Here is a 19,617-nt window from a genome sequence, read left to right as displayed (position 1 = left end):
ACGGCTAAACTTGACGATAAATACGGCCAGCATTTGGAGGAGTGTATATCATATTTAGTGGGCTGTCAGCGTGATATTTTCCTCCCTGACCTCTCCTAGACAACAATGTAAATTCACATCAATATGTGTTTGGCTGTAATGAAGTTTTCTGAGCGGCGAGGCTCTCTTTAGCTGTGACTGATTTATGCTTTTCTGTGGCGTTTGGTCTTAATTGCACAGTCACGCATATGTGTGTGTGTGTGTGAGTCAGATGCTGTCTGATGGATGACTGAATAAGATTCGTCTTTCATTCGCTCGTCTCGATGGAGGGAGATCTGGCGTAGCAACATGTGGCAGGTGGTGAAAGAGAGGAAAAAAAGGGAAAGAAATAGCACATCAGGCCTTCCTTTTTGCCTTTCTGAGTCTGCCTGCAGCAACAGATACATCAATTATGCCACCGTGTTTGAGAAATACTAGCAGAAGTCTGGCTTGGTTTTAGGAAAGGGCAAGATGTTTATTCAGTAGCGTTTTGTTAGAGTCTATTCTTCTGCTTAAAGCTAGTCGGAGCTTAACTAAACAGCATGTGGCTTGCATTGTTGATCACCACCGAAAATGTCCTTTATTTAAACGAACAAATATCAAATAAGAAAGTCATAATCTACTGTAGGTCATGCATGGTGAGACACTTAGAACGAAAGTGAATGAAACCGATTTTTAGACTGTACTTGAAAGCAGAGAAAAAAATTTAATAAAAGCATTTGCAATTATTCTTTTGTGAAACGCAAGAGCGAGCCTGTGGTGCATTTCTTTAAAATTCTATGTTGGTTTTCTTTTTTGAAACACTTTTCTAGCAAGTTAAATCACAGTTAGCTAATGAACATGAATCTGGTTGTTGAGTGTATATTGCGGCTGTTTGACAGGAAATATTCAGTGAGTGCTGCTATTCAGGGCTTGGCATTAACTTTTTTTTTATCACCAGCCACAGTGGCTAGTAGTTTTCCAATGTTATTAGCCACTCGCTATTTTCACTAGCCACAATTTTGTTGTTGGGAAATTTTTTTTTTATATGCATAAATATGACTTTGACATGCTAAAATACTTGATTTATATTTTGTGTTTTGTCCACATGCCCCCTCAATTATTTCACATTTTGTGTGTCGTGTATGAGCAAGTGTATGAGCAAATGTATGAGCAAACTCAAAATTAAGGATTGACCAAATTTATCTCTGATCACATCAAACAATAATTATTTCTTAGCCACAATTTTTAAATGTGTCGAAAATAAGCTATATATATATATATATATATATATATATATATATATATATATATATATATATATATATGTGTGTGTATATATATATATATATATATATATATATATATATATATATATATATATATATATATATATATATATATATATATATATATGTATGTATATATATATATATATATATATATATATATATATATATATATATATATATATATATACTGTATACTATACCTTTTATTTAACAAAACATTTCTTTAAAAAAAAGTGACTTTAAAAAAATTATTATTGTTACGTATCAAAAATATGCACAGTAATCTGTCATCGCTAAAGGTCTCTCAGATCACCAGTTAACTACACATAAATGGAGTTAATCTCATATTAAAGCAATGTTGTTGTAAAACATATATATATAATTAAACCATGTTAACAAAAATAACCGTAAGCAAAATAAAGCAGGTGAAAAGCATACTGTGTGATAATGAAAGGATGATCACATTATTATTTATTATGCACATATTTATATTTGTTTTAATAAAAACATTTTTTGAACACACTTCATTATTATTGTTCTTTTAATCGTTTGCAGGAAATTAGAACTGATCTAGAATCTAGAAATAGTTTAGAAACAAATCTTTGCTCTTAACAAACAAATATTTATATGGATGTCTTCAGTGGAGTGAGCACAACACTGTTTCCATATCGACATATGTAAAGGAGTAAAAGTAAAGAGAAAGTAAAGAGGAGGCTGGTTCTTTATCTCACTGCAGAGGCTCTGTTTAACTGTATTTTCACTAGTGAAGCGTTAAATGCTAATAATGTGAGTTTGAATGCCATTTTACATGTCATTTATTACCATACTACTGAAGCAGCAGCAGATAGTTCACCTCAGATCTTTGAAAGGATATTTGACCATTTGATATGGTATTTAAGTGAAAGCCAACACATATCAGTGATTTAGCATTTACATTTAATAATGTTAAAGACGTTTATGAGACTATAAACTTTACTATTTCTTTAGAATGCAGTGAGTGCACTATTCTGTGCTTCTGAATGGCTGTTTGTAAATTTCTATCATGTTTCATCAAGTGAAAACAGCCAAATTGCTTATTACTGCAAATCTCATCACGTTGCATATTTTTTGGACACGGGGGTACAATGTAACCTGCTCACCTTATGTTTACGTTTGTAATATTCATATTATTTGCTAATAAATAACCACCTCATGTGGATCTCTGAATCTGCGTCTCATTTCGGAGTCTGCTAATGTCCACCGGAGGTTGCATTTCAGTCACGGATGCATGCTTTGATAGCCTTCCTTACTGAATGAATCAAATCAGCTGTTTTCCATCAAGGCAACTTGGCTAAACTGGCATTGGGCAGGTTAAAAAAAAAATTATTAGTGGTATTATGAACCACTTATCATGATTTAAGTGGTTAGAACATAAAACAGTTAAGTTGTCTCAAACAAATCTTAAGAATCGTGTTGTTTTAGCTCATTTTAAATAAGTAGTTTGAACAAGCAGCAAAATAGTTTTGTTGTTGTTGTTTTTTTTACCACAAAACTTCTTTAAATTCCATGTGGATCTCTTCTAATAGAGCTTTCTCCACAGGATACATGCATGCTAATGTATGTGCATTTAAAGTGCTTATGTTTATAATACGGCTAATTTCACTAAACATGTTAGCAAGGGGCATTTGCAGTCCTCGGCGGCGGGTGAGTTAGCATTTAGCGCCTCTTTAATCTGATGACACTGCAACTCCCTGGAAAAAATAGGCATGCGATATACAGAATTTAAAAGAGCCATTTACTGTGGGCTGAATGACCTGTGATGATTGCTACAGATACTGCCAGTCAAGTACAGTCACCGTCGCCAGTAAATAACTGATAATGCTGCTGTCAGCACACGCTTGATCCTGCAGCCCAATTACAAATCACACTGGAAGAGAAAGACGGAATATAAGAAAAATGAGGTGTTGACAGAGGAGTTGCTGTGCCTCTTATAAGATATTGAGACAGAAATAATAAAAAAATACATATTGATATTGTATTAATAATAAGACTAATTATTATTATTATTATTATTATTATTATTATCATTAGTAATATTATTACATTTTCTGAGCAGCAACTCAGCTTATTTGAATGATTCATTAATGAATAAATTAGTTGTAACTAAATGCCAATTTCTGTGATAGGTGGGGTGGTGTAATAAAAAAAAACATTACACATTTTAGCCAAATGTTTTTTGCGTAAATTCTGTTAAACCACATATTTCTTTGTAAAGCATATTTGTGTAAATATCTGCTTAATTACATTAGTAACAAATTTGATTAATTAAATTATTTATATGAATTTTAAATTTAATTTCATATTATATATATATATATATATATATATATATATATATATATATATATATATATATATATATATATATACATATCGATAATGATACATATATATATATATATAATATGAAATTAAATTTAAAATTCATATAAATAATTTAATGTATATATATATATATGTGTGTATATATATATATATATATATATATATATATATATATATATATGTATATGTGTGTATATATATATATATATATATATATATATATATATATATATATGTATATGTATATATATATATATATATATATATATATATATATATATATATATATATATATATATATATATATATATATATATATATATATATATATATATATATATATATATATAATTATCTTCAAAAACAGGTTGGTCTATTTCTGTTGACCAAAAAATATTTTTTTTCATGGTTTTCATTGATTAATCAACTTATTTAGTGCCTAATTGTACATTATATATATAAATATGGAGTTCACGCAAAAAATTACCATCATTTACTCACCCTTCACTTGCTCAAATACTATATAGATGTACCTTAGTGTCGCACCAGTGAAGATATATATATATATATATATATATATATATATATATAGCAACCAGTATTCTTTAAAATATCTTCTTTTGTGTCCAACAAAAGAACGAAATTCAAACATTTTTAAAACCACGAGGCAGAAAAAATTAGTAATTTTTAATTTTTGAGTGAACTATGCCTTTAATAATTGCTAATAATAATAATAATAATAATAATAATAATAATAATTAAATAATTGTTTATAGTGTGCTGAAATCATATTAGCCCGTTAACTGAACTAAAACTTTACATCTTGTATACATTTTGTGGCCAAGAAGATATTATTCCTAAACCAAAACAATGGCGGACGACCTGCTTCATCCACTTTCTTTGTTCTCAAGCAGATTAAGTGGAAAGTTTCTCCAGAAACATTAAAAGCGGCAACTTTAATCTAGCGTGTTGTGAAAGCGTAAAGTTCAGCATTATCCCGTCTCCATCACTCTCAGTGTGGGCTTTTTTTGGTAATGCGTGCGGTCGGCGTGTTTCTGAATGCAGAGCAGGCGGTCAGCGATAACCTCCACATATCTCTACAGATAACAGCGCAATCTGGAATGAAATCTAGCGATGGCCCGCTCAAAACTGTCAATCAGCCCTCGCCTCGCTTTATTGGGTGAAAGGTTACCTGAAAGACATTGCAGCACAGCTAAAATCTGTTCACTCTGTGTTTCTAATCATATTTTTTTCTCCTCTTTCTTTTTGCCTCCTAAATGGATGGATCATCTCACGCTGGGACTCTTCAAACAGGTATGTGTTTCACGTTTAACCATTTCCCCCATTATCCATCATCTTTCCTGACCAGCATGCTGTCCATTTTTTGGTTCCAGTAGAAACATGTGAGGGATTTTTTTTTTTTTTGACCGGTGTTCCCGGTTGGGTGTGAGAACAAAGTAAGGATTTGTTTCTGAGGGTTGTAGGTGTCACACCATTCAGACGCTCATGCTGTTATTTATTTATTTATTTTAACCTCAGAAAATATTTTGTAAGAATCGTCACGCAGTGCTTTCACCAGTGTCATGGATGTGACATTTGCAGTAAAAAATGTATATTGAAGCATATTTTCATGTAATTTACAAAACCTCTAACCACTGAGTTAAGGGATCAGAGATGGTCACTCTGTGACATGTTTAATATTTTAAATGAGGGAAATGAACATGGGTTATGAATGTGACCAAAAGCATATTCGTTTACAGCATACAACATGTGTAGTTTAGAAATTCTGTGAATGAAACTGCACAATCCTAAATAATTTAATTTAATTTAATTTAATTTAATTTAATTTAATTTAATTTAATTTAGGGGCGAAGCAGTGGCTCAGTGGGTAGTGCTGTCGCCTTACAGCAAGAAGGTCGCTGGTTCGTGTTTCGTTTTTGTGTGGAGTTTGCATGTTCTCCCTGCGTTTGCGTGGGTTTCCTCCGGGTGCTCATGGTTTCCCCCACTGTCCAAAGACATGCGGTGCAGGTGAATTGGGTAGGCTAAATTGTTCGTAGTGTATGAGTGTGTTTGTGAATGTGTGTGTGGATGTTTCCCAGAGATGGGTTGCGACTGGAAGGGCATCTGCTGCGTAAAAACTTGCTGGATAAGTTGGCGTTTCTATCCGCTGTGGTGACCCCGGATTAATAAAGGGACTAAGCCGACAAGAAAATGAATGAATGAATAAATTTAATTTAATTTATTTTATTTTATTTTGTTTTAATTTAATTTAATTTAATTTAATTTAATTTAATTTAATTTAATTTAATTTAATTTTCCTTTGGCTTAGTCCCTTTATTCATTAGGGGTCACCACAGCGGAATGAACCGCCAACTTATCCAGCATATGTTTCACACAGCAGATGCCCTTCCAGCTGCAACCCAGTACTGGGAAACACCCATGCACTCTCACATTCAACACACACACACACACACTCATACACTACGTTCAATTTTGGTTACTCAATTCCCCTATAGCGCATGTGTTTGGACTGTGGGGGAAACCAGAGCACCCGGAGGGAAACCTACGCCAACACGGGGAGAACATTTAAACTCCACACATAATGCCAACTGACCCAGAAGGGACTTGAACCAGCGACCTTTATTTTGTTTAGTTTTATTGAATTTAATTTCAAAGTTTGCACAAGCACTCACATCGATATGAACAGATTTTTGTACCTGCTGTGTTCTCATTGCTATCTTTTACAGGCAGCACATATTTACACATTCATCTACTGTAAATCTCACTCTCAGCAGTGTAAATGGTGTCAAGATGTTTGCTAAAACTAAACTGCTGATTGCAGATATCAAACTTCTTTTCTCCCCCAAGCGAAGAACAACAAAACAACAAAAAAATTTTGCATGACAGCATATTTTTGGTTTGTAGTTTACAAATATTGGTTTGACCTTTTTTTTACATTGATCATTTGTTATAATTATGGACTCTTCTATTGAAATATACACTCACTGGCCACTTTATTAGGTACACCTTACTAGTACCGAGTTGGACCCCCTTTTGCCTTCAGAACTGCCTAAATCCTTTGTGGCATTGATTCACCAAGGTGCTGGAAATATTCCTCAGAGATTTTGCTCCATATTGACATGATAGCATCACAAAGTTGCTGCAGATTTGTCGGCTGCACATTCATGATGCAAATCTCCCATTCCACCACATCCCAAAGATGCTCTATTGGATTGAGATCTGGTGACTGTGGAGGCCATTAGAGTAATCATAATCTTATCCTGCTGGAAATCAGAAGATGGGTACACTGGTCATAAAGGGATGGCTATGGTCAGCAACAATGCTCAGGTATGCACTATGGCACAATTATAAATTGTTATTAATGGGCCCAAAGTGTGCCAAGAAAATGTCCCCAACACCATTACACCACCACCACCAGCCTGATCCGCTGATACAAGGCAGGATGGATCCATGCTTTCATGTTGTTGACTCCAAATTCTGAGCCTACCATCTGAATGTGGCAGCAGAAATGGAGACTCGTTAGATAAACATATTGCCCATCTTTCCAATCCAATTTTGGTGAGCCTGTGCAAATTGTAGCCTCAGTTTCTTGTTCTTAGCTGATAAGTGGCACTCGGTGTGGTCTTCTGCTGCTGTAGCCCATCCACTTCACTGTTGGATGTGTTGTGCATTTAGAGATGCTCTTTTGCATACCTCGGTTGTAACGAGTGCTTATTTGTGTTGACTTTCTATCAACTGGAACCAGTCTGGCCATTCTCCTCTGACCTCTGGCATCAACAAGGCATTTGCTTCCACAGAACTGCCGCTCACAGGATATTTTCTCTTTGTCGAACCATTCTCTGTAAACCCTAGAGATGGTTGTGCATGAAAATCCCAGTAGATCAGCAGTTTCTGAAACACTCAGACCAGCCCGTCTGGCACCAACAACCATGCCACGTTCAAAGTCACTTAAATCCCCTTTCTTCCCCATTCTGATGCTCAGTTTGAACTGCAGCAGATCTTGACCATGTCTACATGCCTAAATGAGTTGCTACAATGTGATTGGCTGATTACAAATTTGCCTTAACGAGCAAGTAGACAGGTGTACATATTAAAGTGGCCGGTAAGTATATATTCTATATCATGCTATTAATTGTATCATATGTGCCATTAAATATAATTTGGTTGCCCCCAAAATATCTGCTAAATGCATAAAACTTTTATAAATCTTGTTGGCCTGTTTGGAACTTGACAGCAATCACTATGAACTGTTTTAATGAACACTTTCACTTAAGCGTTTTTGAAGAAATAAAATCATATTCTTTTCATTGCTTCAAATCTACCGGTGAATTGATAAACTATTTGCATTCTGACTTCTGCAGCTCTCAATTCATCTATTACTTGTGACTGACGATGTTTGGCACTAGAAAAATGGCAATAGGTGTCTTCTTGTAATTGAAAAGCTAAATGTAAAAGCGTCAAATAGAAGCTAATGAAACGGCCCCTTTAAAAAAATGTGTCCTTTCAGCGCCGCTGTCATATTTCAATTTAAAACACAATGCAAAGCAATATTAAGTTCCAATGAGGCATAATAGAGAACAGGACCTGAGGTTACAATCAAATTCCAAACCCCGACCATGATGGAAAGTTTGAACAAGGAGCCATTATTTACCAAATAATACAAAGACGTTCGCCATTATGAACCTTTTTCTTTCCCCTATTATTTCTGTGTCACTGTGGTAATGTACTATGAAGGTTGCACTTTAGCATTTCCATAATTAAAAGGAACGCCCGAGGCATTGTGGGTGAGCCGTAATAGATCATATCACTGTGTCCGAGATGCAAGGACACAGATCATTGGCTATTGAGAGTGAAGTGATTGGGTAAAATAGTTAATGTATCGTTATATAATGTAGTGAGGTAGAAGTGTTTGCTGCATGTAAAGCAATGTAGCATGATTGTTTTTGGACTGGATTGTAAATTACAAGTGAGAGAGAATTAAATTTGTGAGAAATTCCAGCTGGAAGTGAACACCATCAGATCATGTTTAGTTATATTTTATATATATATATATATATATATATATATATTTGTGTATTTTGCACATGCAAATTTCACACAAAGGCATTTAAAATCTATTCTGTATAGAAACAAACCTTTATTTTCATTACCATTTTCTAAATGCTGGCTTTTTTGTAAGTTAATGGTAAAATACTGGCAGCAGTGAACCGTAATCCTGTACAATTTTATTACTGTTTTCCAAATTATGGCTGTTCTGTAATTAAACAGTAAAATACAATTAATTTCTCAATTTTTTCTGTAAATACTGGCCGCAGGGTTTCCATCAGTGCACTGGTATCCTATAGTCCCATTACTGGTTTCTAAATTACGCTTTTCTTTTTTGCAGTTTAGCAGTAAAATACTGACAGCAGTGAACCGCAATCCTACAGTTTCATTATCATTTACTTAATTACAGCTTTACTGTAATTTAATGGTAAAATACTGGCAGCAGGGTTTCCAGCAGTGAACATCCTTCAGCTGCGTTACCGTTTTTTAAATTACGGCCTTTTTTGTTATGTAATAGTATTATACTCGCAGCAGGGTTTTCCAAATTTCAGCTTTTCTGTAATTTGTATTTACATAAATACTGGCAGCAGGGTTTCTAGCAGTGAACCATAATTCTGTACAGTTGCATTACTGTTTTCCAAGTTATGACTTGTTTTGTTATGTAATGGTGAAATGCAGTTAAATTACAAATTTCTGTAATTTTACTGTAAAATACTGGCAGTGGGGTTTCCAGCCATTAATCATAATCTTAGTTTCATTACAGTTCTCCAAATTAGGCCTTTTCAGTAATGTTACGAAAAAATACTGGAAGAAGTGTTTCCAGCAGTGAACCGTAATCCTTCAGTTTCATTACTGTTTTCCCAAAACAAGTCTTTTTTTTTTTGGTCATTTGTTTATGGTAAAATACTGCCAGCAGAGTTTGCAGCAGTGAACCGTAATCCTACAGCTTCATTACTGTTGTCAAACTATGGCTCTTCAGTAATGTTACAGTAAAATACTGGCCGCAGAGTTTCCAGCAGTAAACCATAATCCTACAGTTTCCTTACTGTTTTCTGAATCGCATCTTTTATGTAATTTACCGGTAAAATACTGTCAGCAATGTTCCCAGCAGTGAACAGTAATCCTTCAGTTTCATTACTATTTTCTTAATGACAACTTTTTTGTAATTTAACAGTAAAATACTGGCAGCAGGGTTTCCAGCAGTGAATCGTAATCCTAAAGTTTCATTACCACTTTACAAATTATGGCTCTTCAGTAATGTTACAGTAAAATACTGGCCGCAGAGTTTCCAGCAGTGAACAGTAATCCTTCAGTTTCCTTACTGTTTTCTAAATTACAGCTGTCCTGTAATTGAACAGTAAAGTACTGGCAGCAGGGTTTCCAGCAGTGAACCGTAATCCTTCAGTTTCAGTACCACTTTCCAAATTATGGCTTTTCAGTAATTCATTATTTAATCCCCTTATTTATCAGCGGTTGCCACAGCGGAATGAACCTCCAACTCATCCAGAATATGTATCCAGCCTTTCCAGCACACTCATACACAACAGCCAATTTAGTTTATTCAGTTCACCATAGCGTATGTCTTTGGACTTGTGGGGGAAACCGGAGCACCCGGAGGAAACCCACACCAACACGGGGAAAACATAAAAACTCCACACAGAAAAGCCAACTGGGGCTCAAACCAGTGACCTTCTTGTTGTGAGGGGACAGTGCTAATCACTGAGCCGCCACACTTTTAAGTAATTTTACGGTAAAATACTGGCAGCAGGGTTTCCAGCAGTGAAGTGTAATCATACAGTTTTATTACGATTTTCCAATACAGCTTTTCTGTATTTTAACTGTTAAATACTGGTAGCAGGGTTTCTAGCAGTGAACCATAATTCAATACAGTTGCTTTACTGTTTTCCAAACTATGGCTTTTTTCATTTAACAGTTAAATTACTATCCTTTTCAACAATAAAAACTGGCAGCAGGGTTTATAACAGTGAACCATAAAAATAGATTGTAATACTGTGTTCCAAATTAATAAATATATATATATATATATATATATATAATTTTTTAATATATATATTTGTAATGACTTACTAATTAACTATTAAAATACTTGTTCTATTAAGTGGCAACAAATAGTCTACATAACAAACAAAGGTAGCAAAAATAGTAAGTAATGTAGGCATGACAAATTCAGCGTAACATCATAATGAATCTTAATCATAATGATCTTGAATATTACTATATAACATGGTAAGATAGAAGTGTTGATTTCACTTAATCCAACTGCTACGTAATGCTAAATTTTCACCCAAGAAAATGAAAAGCTATAGTTTCTTATTCTGCGGTTGTTATTGTTGTATCAGTAAAAATAAAATCTCCCAATAAACTCTTAATTTAAACTGGAGAGTTTGTGAAGGCGTGAAACTCTGGCCACGGGCTGAAAGTAAAACTGGTTTGACTGACAGCTGGATCACACGCTATTGATTGAATCTCAGGCCCAGTCTGTGTGTGTCTCTGCATCTCAGTGTTTTAGCTGAGCTTTGTTTGTTTGGTTTCGTTCGCTCAATTCTCTTTGGTTATTACATCGTGTGAAGCCCAAGTTATTGCCTGGTTCGAGTGAGATTGACAATCCTACCATCACTGCTAATCCAGCCTGTAGATGCCATCTGATTATTTCTATTGTGTTACTGATTCATCATCATTTTAATAATAATAATAATAATAATAATATCAATAACTTCAACAGCATTAATAATAAAAATAATAACTTTATTTTGTATTATTATTATTATTATTACTACTATTACTATTATTATTATTATTGTTTTTTGTTGTTGTTGATGATGTTACTACTATTATTAAAATAATTTTATAATTGTTGATGTTGTTAATAATGATAATATTAAACCTATTGCTGTAGTTTTTGATGTTATTATTATTATTATTATATTGACATTAAATCAAAATTTTCCTCCTAAACTTACTTTCATAAATGTATTATTCAATAATTGATCGAATTAACGGATTAAAAATAGTCTTTAATCAAAATAAGAATATTTAATGGATGAAACACTTACATTTTTGTTCAAACAACTTTGTTATTATTGTTATTATTATTATTATTAATAATAATAATAATAATAATAATAATAATAATAAAATAATATCCCTACTGAAAAATACTGCTTGACCCAGCCTAAGCTGGTCAGGCTGGATTTAGCTGGTCACCTAAGCTGGTTTCTTAGGCTGGTCGTACCTGGTTTGTCAGGCTGGTTTTAGAGAGGTTTTGGCCACTTTTTAGCTGGTCTTAGTTGGTTAGGCTGGTCTTAGCTGGTCAAGCTGGTCTTAGCTGGTTTTAGCTGGTCAAGCTAGTCTTCGCTGCTTTTAGCTGGTCAAGCTAGTCTTAGCTTGTTTTAGCTAGTCAGGCTGGTTTTACAGGGGTTTTTGGCCACTATTTAGCTGGTCTTAGTTGGCCGGGTTTAGCTGTTTATTTCAGCAGGGATGTCTCACTACTGATGTCAGACTCACTTTCCAGTTCACTTCAGAGCCACTTACCTTAAGTACCAATTAGCATTATTCAATAACAAAGTCAGCTAATATTAATTCACTAGCTTTCAGGCATATTAATATGATGATGCTATGAACACCTAGCATCTCCATCAGCACTATATTTATACCTTAAATATCAATTCGCATTATTCCATAACAAAATCAACTAACATTAAATAAATAGCCTTCAGGCATATTAGCATGCTGATGTTACACAAACATAGCATGTCCATCATCACTAATTTAACCTTAAATAGCTATCGATTAGCATTATTTCATAACAAAGTCAGCTAATATTAAACCATTAGCCTTCAGGCATATTAGCATGATGATGCTACGCAACCTAGCATCTTTATTAGCACTTATTGTGTGCCGTTCCTAAGCATGGTTGTTGTTGACTTTAGTTGGTGTTATTTTCCCCTAGTATTGATGACTCATTGTCCAAAGCCTCCGTAAATTCCAGTTAAACGGGAAGCCAGGGAGGGGGAGTTTGGCTGCGGATCGTAGAGCGCCTGCTATTAGCCGTTAATTCTAAAACAAATTATGCAATTAGCTCTCCCATTAGAATGTAGGCCATGCAAGAGGTCGACGCAACCTTCACTTGATCTACTCCTCAGTCGAGACGCGGAGAGAGAAAAAAAAAGAGGGCCATTATATGCGAGGATGTTAGCTTCAGTACAGCGAATCTCAATAACTCCATAACCACTGCTTTTATTTATGGGATTTTGTCATAATGAAGTTTCAGTGGTATTGGTGTCTTAAACAAAGAGGCAAATTGTCTGCTCGTCTGAGATAATATTGCCAAGGGAAGGCAGGCTGTGAATTTCTTCATTCAGCCCCTGAGAGAGGAGAGGTAGGGATTTCAAGGTGTTTGTGAGCCTGCCGCTTTCAATAAACTCTGTATTAATTACAAATATATAAACCATTACCACTGTGGAAACTCTTTGTCTTCAATTATGTCATCCTCTTATTTATTCTTAGGATTCAATTGAAAGCGCAAAGGATTTTTTAATGTTTTTATTTGCTGGAGTTTGAGCGTCTGTTTGCACATCCTCATGTAAAACACAGACAGAAAAGGTTGTAATTATAGCTTCGATTCAACTAAATGTCTTCTGAATCAGCATCTAATCCATACTGAACCTCACAAGAGGAAGATCTGGAGTGTTTTACACAGACTGACACTTTCTTAATACGTGTATCGAACAAATACACATGCTTAGAGTTTGTTTCAGGAAAGTTTGGTGTTAGCATGTTGCTAAGCTAACTGCATGATGCTGCAAAACAATGGGATCATAATCGCTGCTGGCTAATTGTAGGCTACTTATTCTTGACAGCTTGTAGTGTGTTTGTGTGTGTGTCAATTATGGCATCCTCTTATTTATTCTTGGGATTCATTTGAAAGCGTAAAGAATGTTTTAATGTTTTTATTTGCTGAAGTTTGAGCGTCTGTTTGCACATCCTCATGTAAAACACAGACAGAAAAAGTTGTAATTATAGCTTCGATTCAACTAAATGTCTTCTGAATCAGCATCTAATCCATACTGAACCTCACAAGAGGGAGATCTGGAGTGTTTTACACAGACTGACACTTTCTTAATACGTGTATCGAACAAATACACATGCTTAGAGTTTGTTTCAGGGAAGTTTGGTGTTAGCATGTTGCTAAGCTAACTGCATGATGCTGCAAAACAATGGGATCATAATCGCTGCTGGCTAATTGTAGGCTACTTATTCTTGACAGCTTGTAGTGTGTGTCAGTTATGTCATCCTCTTATTTATTCTTGATATTCAGTTGAAAGCACAAAGGGTGTTTTAATGCTGGAGTTTGAGCATCTGTTTGCATATGTTCATGTAAAACACAGACAGAAAAGGTTGTAATTATATCTTCGATTCAACTAAATGTCTTCTGAATCAACATCTAATTCATACTGAACCTCGCAAGAGAGAGAGATTTGAAGTGTTTTACACAGACTGACACTTTAATACGTGTATCGAACAAATATGCTTAGAGTTTGGTGTTAGCATGTTGCTAAGCTAACTGTTTGAGGCTGCAAAACAATGGGATCATAATCACTGCTAGCCAATTGTATTCTATTTATTCACGACAGCTTGTAGTGTGTGTGTGTGTGTGTGTGTGTGTGTGTGTGTGTGTCAATTATGTCATCCTCTTATTTATTCTTGGCATTCAATTGATAGCAGAAAGGGTGTTTTAATGTTTTTATTTGCTGGAGTTTGAGCGTCTGTTTGCATGGCCTCACGTAAAAACACAGACAGAAAAGGTTGTAATTAAAGCTCAGTTTCTGAGTAAATATCTTCTGAATCAGCATACTGAACATCGCAAGAGAGAGATCTGGAGAGTTTTACACAGACTGACACTTTCTTGATGCCCGTATCGAACAAATACACTTGCTTAGAGTTTGTTTCAGGGGAGTTTGCTGTTAGCATGTTGCTAAGCTAACTGTTTGATGCTGCAAAACCATGTAATCTTAATCGCTGCTAGCTAATCGTAGCCTATTCTTTACAGTTCATAGTGTGGGTGTAGATCACATTACTTTCTTCAACCATTTGACTGGATCAAAGCTAAAAAAATTAAAAAATAATAGTGAAATTAAGATAATAATCAATATAATGATAATAATAATCAGAATATTATCTGATAATAATCAGAATTTAAATCTGATATACTTTTAAAAATGTTGTTGGCTTAATTTTAGATTGAATCAAGTTAACTTCATGTTATTTTAACCCCCCGGTTGTCTTAGAATTCTGTGCACAGGGTTTGCCCTTACTTAAAGGACAACTGTTGTACTTTTAAATGCAACACTCGTGCTCATTGTGGGTATGTACCCCTGTCTACATTTCTGGAGAGTGTGAATTATGTAGTCAGATGTACGTCTGGCTGCATTTCATCTTTAAAACAAGCGCTACGGGGCGGTGTGAAGCTGCCAACGGCTTCTGTTCATTTTAGCACTCGCTGACCGCTTACCTCCATACATGCAGCTTTTCCGGTGTTACCAGTTTGCCCAGTGGCTTGCCGCATATGACGCCAATATGGGACGCAGAGGGGTGTTGACCGCGACAACAGGGTTGGAGGCTGGCGAAGAATGGTTAAACCTGGTAAAACAAAAGCAAAAAATAAATAAATGAATACATAAATAAACAACAGGCTGAAAACGTGGTAAAATCACTCGACCGTGACGGCTTTTCTTTTTTTTTTTTAATGGCTTTTGAAAATGCTAGCGTCAATCAGTTGACAGCAAGGTGGCCTGGTCAGCCCCCTGGTGTATTTATGGGGAAAAAGAGGACGCCCGAGAGGAATTTGTGATCATTAAAAAGTGTACACAGTGGCGTCTAGTGGATTTGCAAAAACAGGCAAGCAGATTATCTGGTTATCTATATCACTGTCCCCAGAAATGTAGACCTGGGTACTTATTCACAATGAGCCTGGGTTGAATTCAAATGTGTACAGCCTTCATGAAAATAGAAAAAAAAATTCTAATGTTGGGGTCATTTTAGAAAGTCACAAAACTTGTGAAGCTTTGTTTATTTTTTTTATGCTAATAAAATAGTGCCGTGGGTCATTTTTGACGCAAAAGTCAACAAGAGGATCAACCTAAAGTACATTTAACCGACTTTATCAAGTTCATTCCTTCATTTTATTTTCAGCTTAGTCCCTTTATCAATTAGGGGTCGCCACAGTGGAATGAACCGCCAACTTATCCAGCCTATTTTTTACGCAGCCTTTATCAATTAATCAACTTATTTTAATGTCACAGTAAATTAAAAACATGTTGACAAACTATTAATATCATTTTTTGTTAAGTAATAAATAATACAATTGCACAATAGCCTACATAATTATTTTCCTCATATAAAGTTATATCATTTTGGGTTACAGTTTTATATAGTAAAGAATAATAAATTCATTTTTTTTATTTGTCAGCTGTATACTTAATCTATAAACATTTATATGTAATTAAAATATAAAGCTTGAAATATATATGTAGCTTCTTAAATTACGCCAGTTTTGCTGATCTGATTTAGATGTTTCCGGTTTTACTCTGTCTTAAGTTCTTTAAGTGTGATATTTTACTTATCATTATTATTATTATTTACTTCTCGTTTTATTACAAAAGCACAGTTCATAAGACTGTAGCTCCAGAAAAGCTTTTAAATGACTACTTTAGAATCAGAGATGCTTTATTCTTCTTCTTTTTTTCCCTCGTAACCTGAACAATGCTTCTGTACGGCTTTACTGTGTAAAGGTCTGTCCGATAGGGTTTAAGCCAACATGGCTGGCGTAATGAGCTGGGATGTTATCTGTCCCAACCAGAGAAGTAAATACCGCTCTTATCTTGAAATGTTTAGCCACATGGTTAAATCAATGCCAAAAGGGCAGGAATAAAAAATAAATAAAAACTTGAACACACAAATCCAATGCACTTTCAACAGCCATGTAAAGCCAAAAACTCAGAGTTAGCAGTAATGCGAGGTCTAGTGTGTCAGGGTATTAAGCATATGGTTAATGCGTACAGAGATTTTAGAGGTTACAGCTTAACTTATTGCCTCTATTTCTGTCATTTAAGACGCAATTCTTCTCCATAATCTACCCAATCTATGTTGTGATCATCATTCCAATCCAAACAAATCTGATCCATTCAAGCTTTGCCAATGTTTTTAAGTGTTCAAGTGTTAAGAAAAGAGCGTATACTGTAAAAAATGCTCGGTTCCACACATCTTCTTCATGTTTTCACAACACTGATTAAGTTCACTTACTCCTTTATACAAATTTAAGTGGATTGAACATAAAACAATTAAGTTGTCCCAATGAAATCCTAATAATTGTGTTGTTTCAACTCATTTTTAATCAAGTATTAACCGGAGAACCCGGAGGAAACCCACCCAAACACGGGGAGAACATGCAAACTCCACACAGAAATGCCAACTGACCCAGCCGAGGCTCGAACCAGCGACCTTGATGCTGTGCTACCCACCGTGTCACCGCATCGCCTATATATTTGTTTATTTTATTTATTGCGGATTTATTATTATTATTTTTTTCTCTATATTGTGACGCAGTTCCTAGTGAAACAAAATTTTAAATGAGCAATCAGTGGCTGTGGCTTGTTTTTTTCTACCGGGGGCTGAGAGTAGTAAAGTAGATATTTAAATAAAATGAATTCATTCAGAAAGTTTGGGAAAAGGGTTTTAAATAGTTATTGCAATCTAACAGACTCCTCCTGCTCACTATTTCTGCTTGTTGTCAAAACTGAGAATTGGAGCAGCATGGTTAAATACCTCAAAATCATGTAATCTGATAATTTAACTAAAAACAAACAGAAAGTGCATTTTCAGATTTCAATTAAAATGACAAGGGCAAACTGTTTTTATTCTTAACATGCACAGATTAATCACAAAACTGGCATTCTGAGCTAACAAAATCACATGGTTAGTATTGATTTCATGGAGACTTTAATATGCACGCCTCAGCCTGCGTTTAATAAGCCAAACGCTCTCTAGTGATACAACAGTGATCATTTTTCTCTCTTGGTTATTTTAAACGAATATTTTACTTACTATGTATGTGGTACTTTTATTTTGAAAACCCGAGCACCAGTTTGTTTACTGCGCGTTACTGGGCAACGACAGCACGAGGCATGTTCAAACTCGCCTCAGGACGCAAGATTTACAGATTACACATTCATTTATCTCCACTCCGAGGAGCCATGAGGTATGTGTAGTTACATCTCTGGTTAATTTATCGTGTCCCTTGTGAAGTTTGAAGCAAATGTTTCAACAAACACGTGTAGACTGCTGAATCATGCCAACTCACTCAGCTCAACTGTCATATGTTCATGCAGTTCATGCAGAAGTCCTGGTTGTTTTCTTTGACAATATATCTCCAAAATACAACACGTTACATCTCTCTCGCTTTTGTCAAGTTTCATTATAGTTTAGTCTTTATCCACATAAGATCTGGTGAGCAAAATAAGTTAACTACTCTGATTGGGTTTATATTATATCTGTCCGTGCGTGTACGTGTGTGCGCGTGCGCGCGTGTCTGTAAGCAGAGCTCATTAATATTCACGATACAAACCATATATAGTCATGGACCTTCTGATTCTAGGAGTATTTTATGGAGCAATACAAGTGCTTCTTAAACCATTTCTGGATATTTTAACTTGTTGAAGCCATAAGCCTACTATTTAGATATCAAAGAACAGTTTAATGTCCCTTTGGGACATTCTACCAGAAAAATACCTTATCATTAAAATTTCCCATTAATTGTATTTTATTAACGTCTACCCTCACCACAACCCTAAACCCAACCATCACAGTAACGTAAAAACAGTAGCTGTACCAAGTATTTTTTATGTTATTTATTAAATCCCCCCCCCCCCCCCCCAAATTTTTTTTTACTTTTTAACGTCTACCCTAACCCTAAACCCAATCGTCACAGTTCTGTAAAAATATTAATTATCGTTGTACAGCGTCATAAAAAAATGTTGTATTGATGTGTATATCCACAGCTGTATCCCATCTAGCCGCTGCAGCTGTATCCTATCTAGTAATAAGCATACATAAACTCTCATTTCCATTGTGAGCCATGTCATCATCATAAAGGTTTTATGACAGTCTAATGAACACAATGCTTAAATAAAGTGTTGCACAAGATCAACTAGAATGCTTATATTTGATAAAATAATATCTTTGGATGTATTGTTTGTTTTAAAGGGATCATAACTAGTCAGTATCCCTCAATAAGCCCCTGTTCCTCACATTTTTGTTCATTTGCTTCCAGCCACACGATTAACCAAAGCTCTTTCTAAGAAACAGAGCGTGTGAATAGCAGAAGTAAATGGTACTGACCTCTCGTCGTATTGTTTTTGGGTGATAAAATGCGGGCTGATAAACGAGACCTAGTAATTGGATTATGATAAAAAGGTTTGCAGATTGTGGAATGAATGGCCATTTGAAATTGCATTAACGTTCCTGACGGGACTAGAAGGTAATGGTGAAAGCCGTGTCTATTCACACTTTTGTTCTAGCACTTGAGTCAAAGGGTGCACGTTAAAAAGGAAGACTTTCCTTGCTTATTGCTAATGTAATTATCTGTGTGACCACTGCATACATGAATTATGTAAAAGTGGCTGGATATTGTAAAAGCAGTTTTAGTGGCCTTTCGGAAAAAGGAGGAGAGCATTACTGCTGAGTCCTTTTAGCTCTGGCGACTTCTTTGTACCTCATTATTGTGGCATAAAGGCTTTCATTTAGAACTTATTCTTCTTGTGATGGCCTTTTTTTGGCCTTTACAAATTTAGAATTTTTATTAGGCCAGCGATGAAATGAC

General features: G+C 35.0%; 1 protein-coding gene and 1 long non-coding RNA gene across 15 annotated transcripts in view; one reads left to right on the top strand and one right to left on the bottom strand.

The window, feature by feature from the left end:
• Nucleotides 1–18,261, bottom strand: part of LOC137489203 (uncharacterized) — a 146,914-nt gene extending 128,653 nt beyond the window's left edge. For all 5 annotated transcript variants that reach the window (XR_015524693.2, XR_015524690.2, XR_015524691.2 and 2 more), the window contains exons 1-2: nucleotides 18,100–18,261; nucleotides 15,253–15,380 (exon numbers count right to left, since the gene is read on the bottom strand). This is a non-coding gene — a long non-coding RNA (uncharacterized LOC137489203). The remainder of the gene's footprint in view (nucleotides 1–15,252; nucleotides 15,381–18,099) is intronic.
• adarb2 (adenosine deaminase RNA specific B2 (inactive)) overlaps nucleotides 1–19,617 on the top strand; it is a 619,893-nt gene that overhangs the window by 463,783 nt on the left and 136,493 nt on the right. For 2 of the 10 annotated variants that reach the window (XR_015524676.2, XM_087309031.2), the window contains exon 1: nucleotides 17,894–17,997. The exons of the other annotated variants lie outside the window; for them this stretch is intronic. The gene's annotated coding sequence lies outside the window, so the exon portion shown is untranslated. Of the gene's footprint in view, nucleotides 1–17,893; nucleotides 17,998–19,617 lie in introns of those variants that run through there. 10 annotated transcript variants of the gene reach the window in all.

This window comes from Danio rerio, chromosome 24 (assembly GCF_052040795.2).
Source record: "Danio rerio strain M-AB ecotype USA chromosome 24, GRCz13ab, whole genome shotgun sequence".
NCBI lineage: Eukaryota > Metazoa > Chordata > Actinopteri > Cypriniformes > Danionidae > Danio > Danio rerio.
Note: the sequence above shows the minus strand (reverse complement) of the source record. Positions and strands in the feature narration are given on the sequence as shown.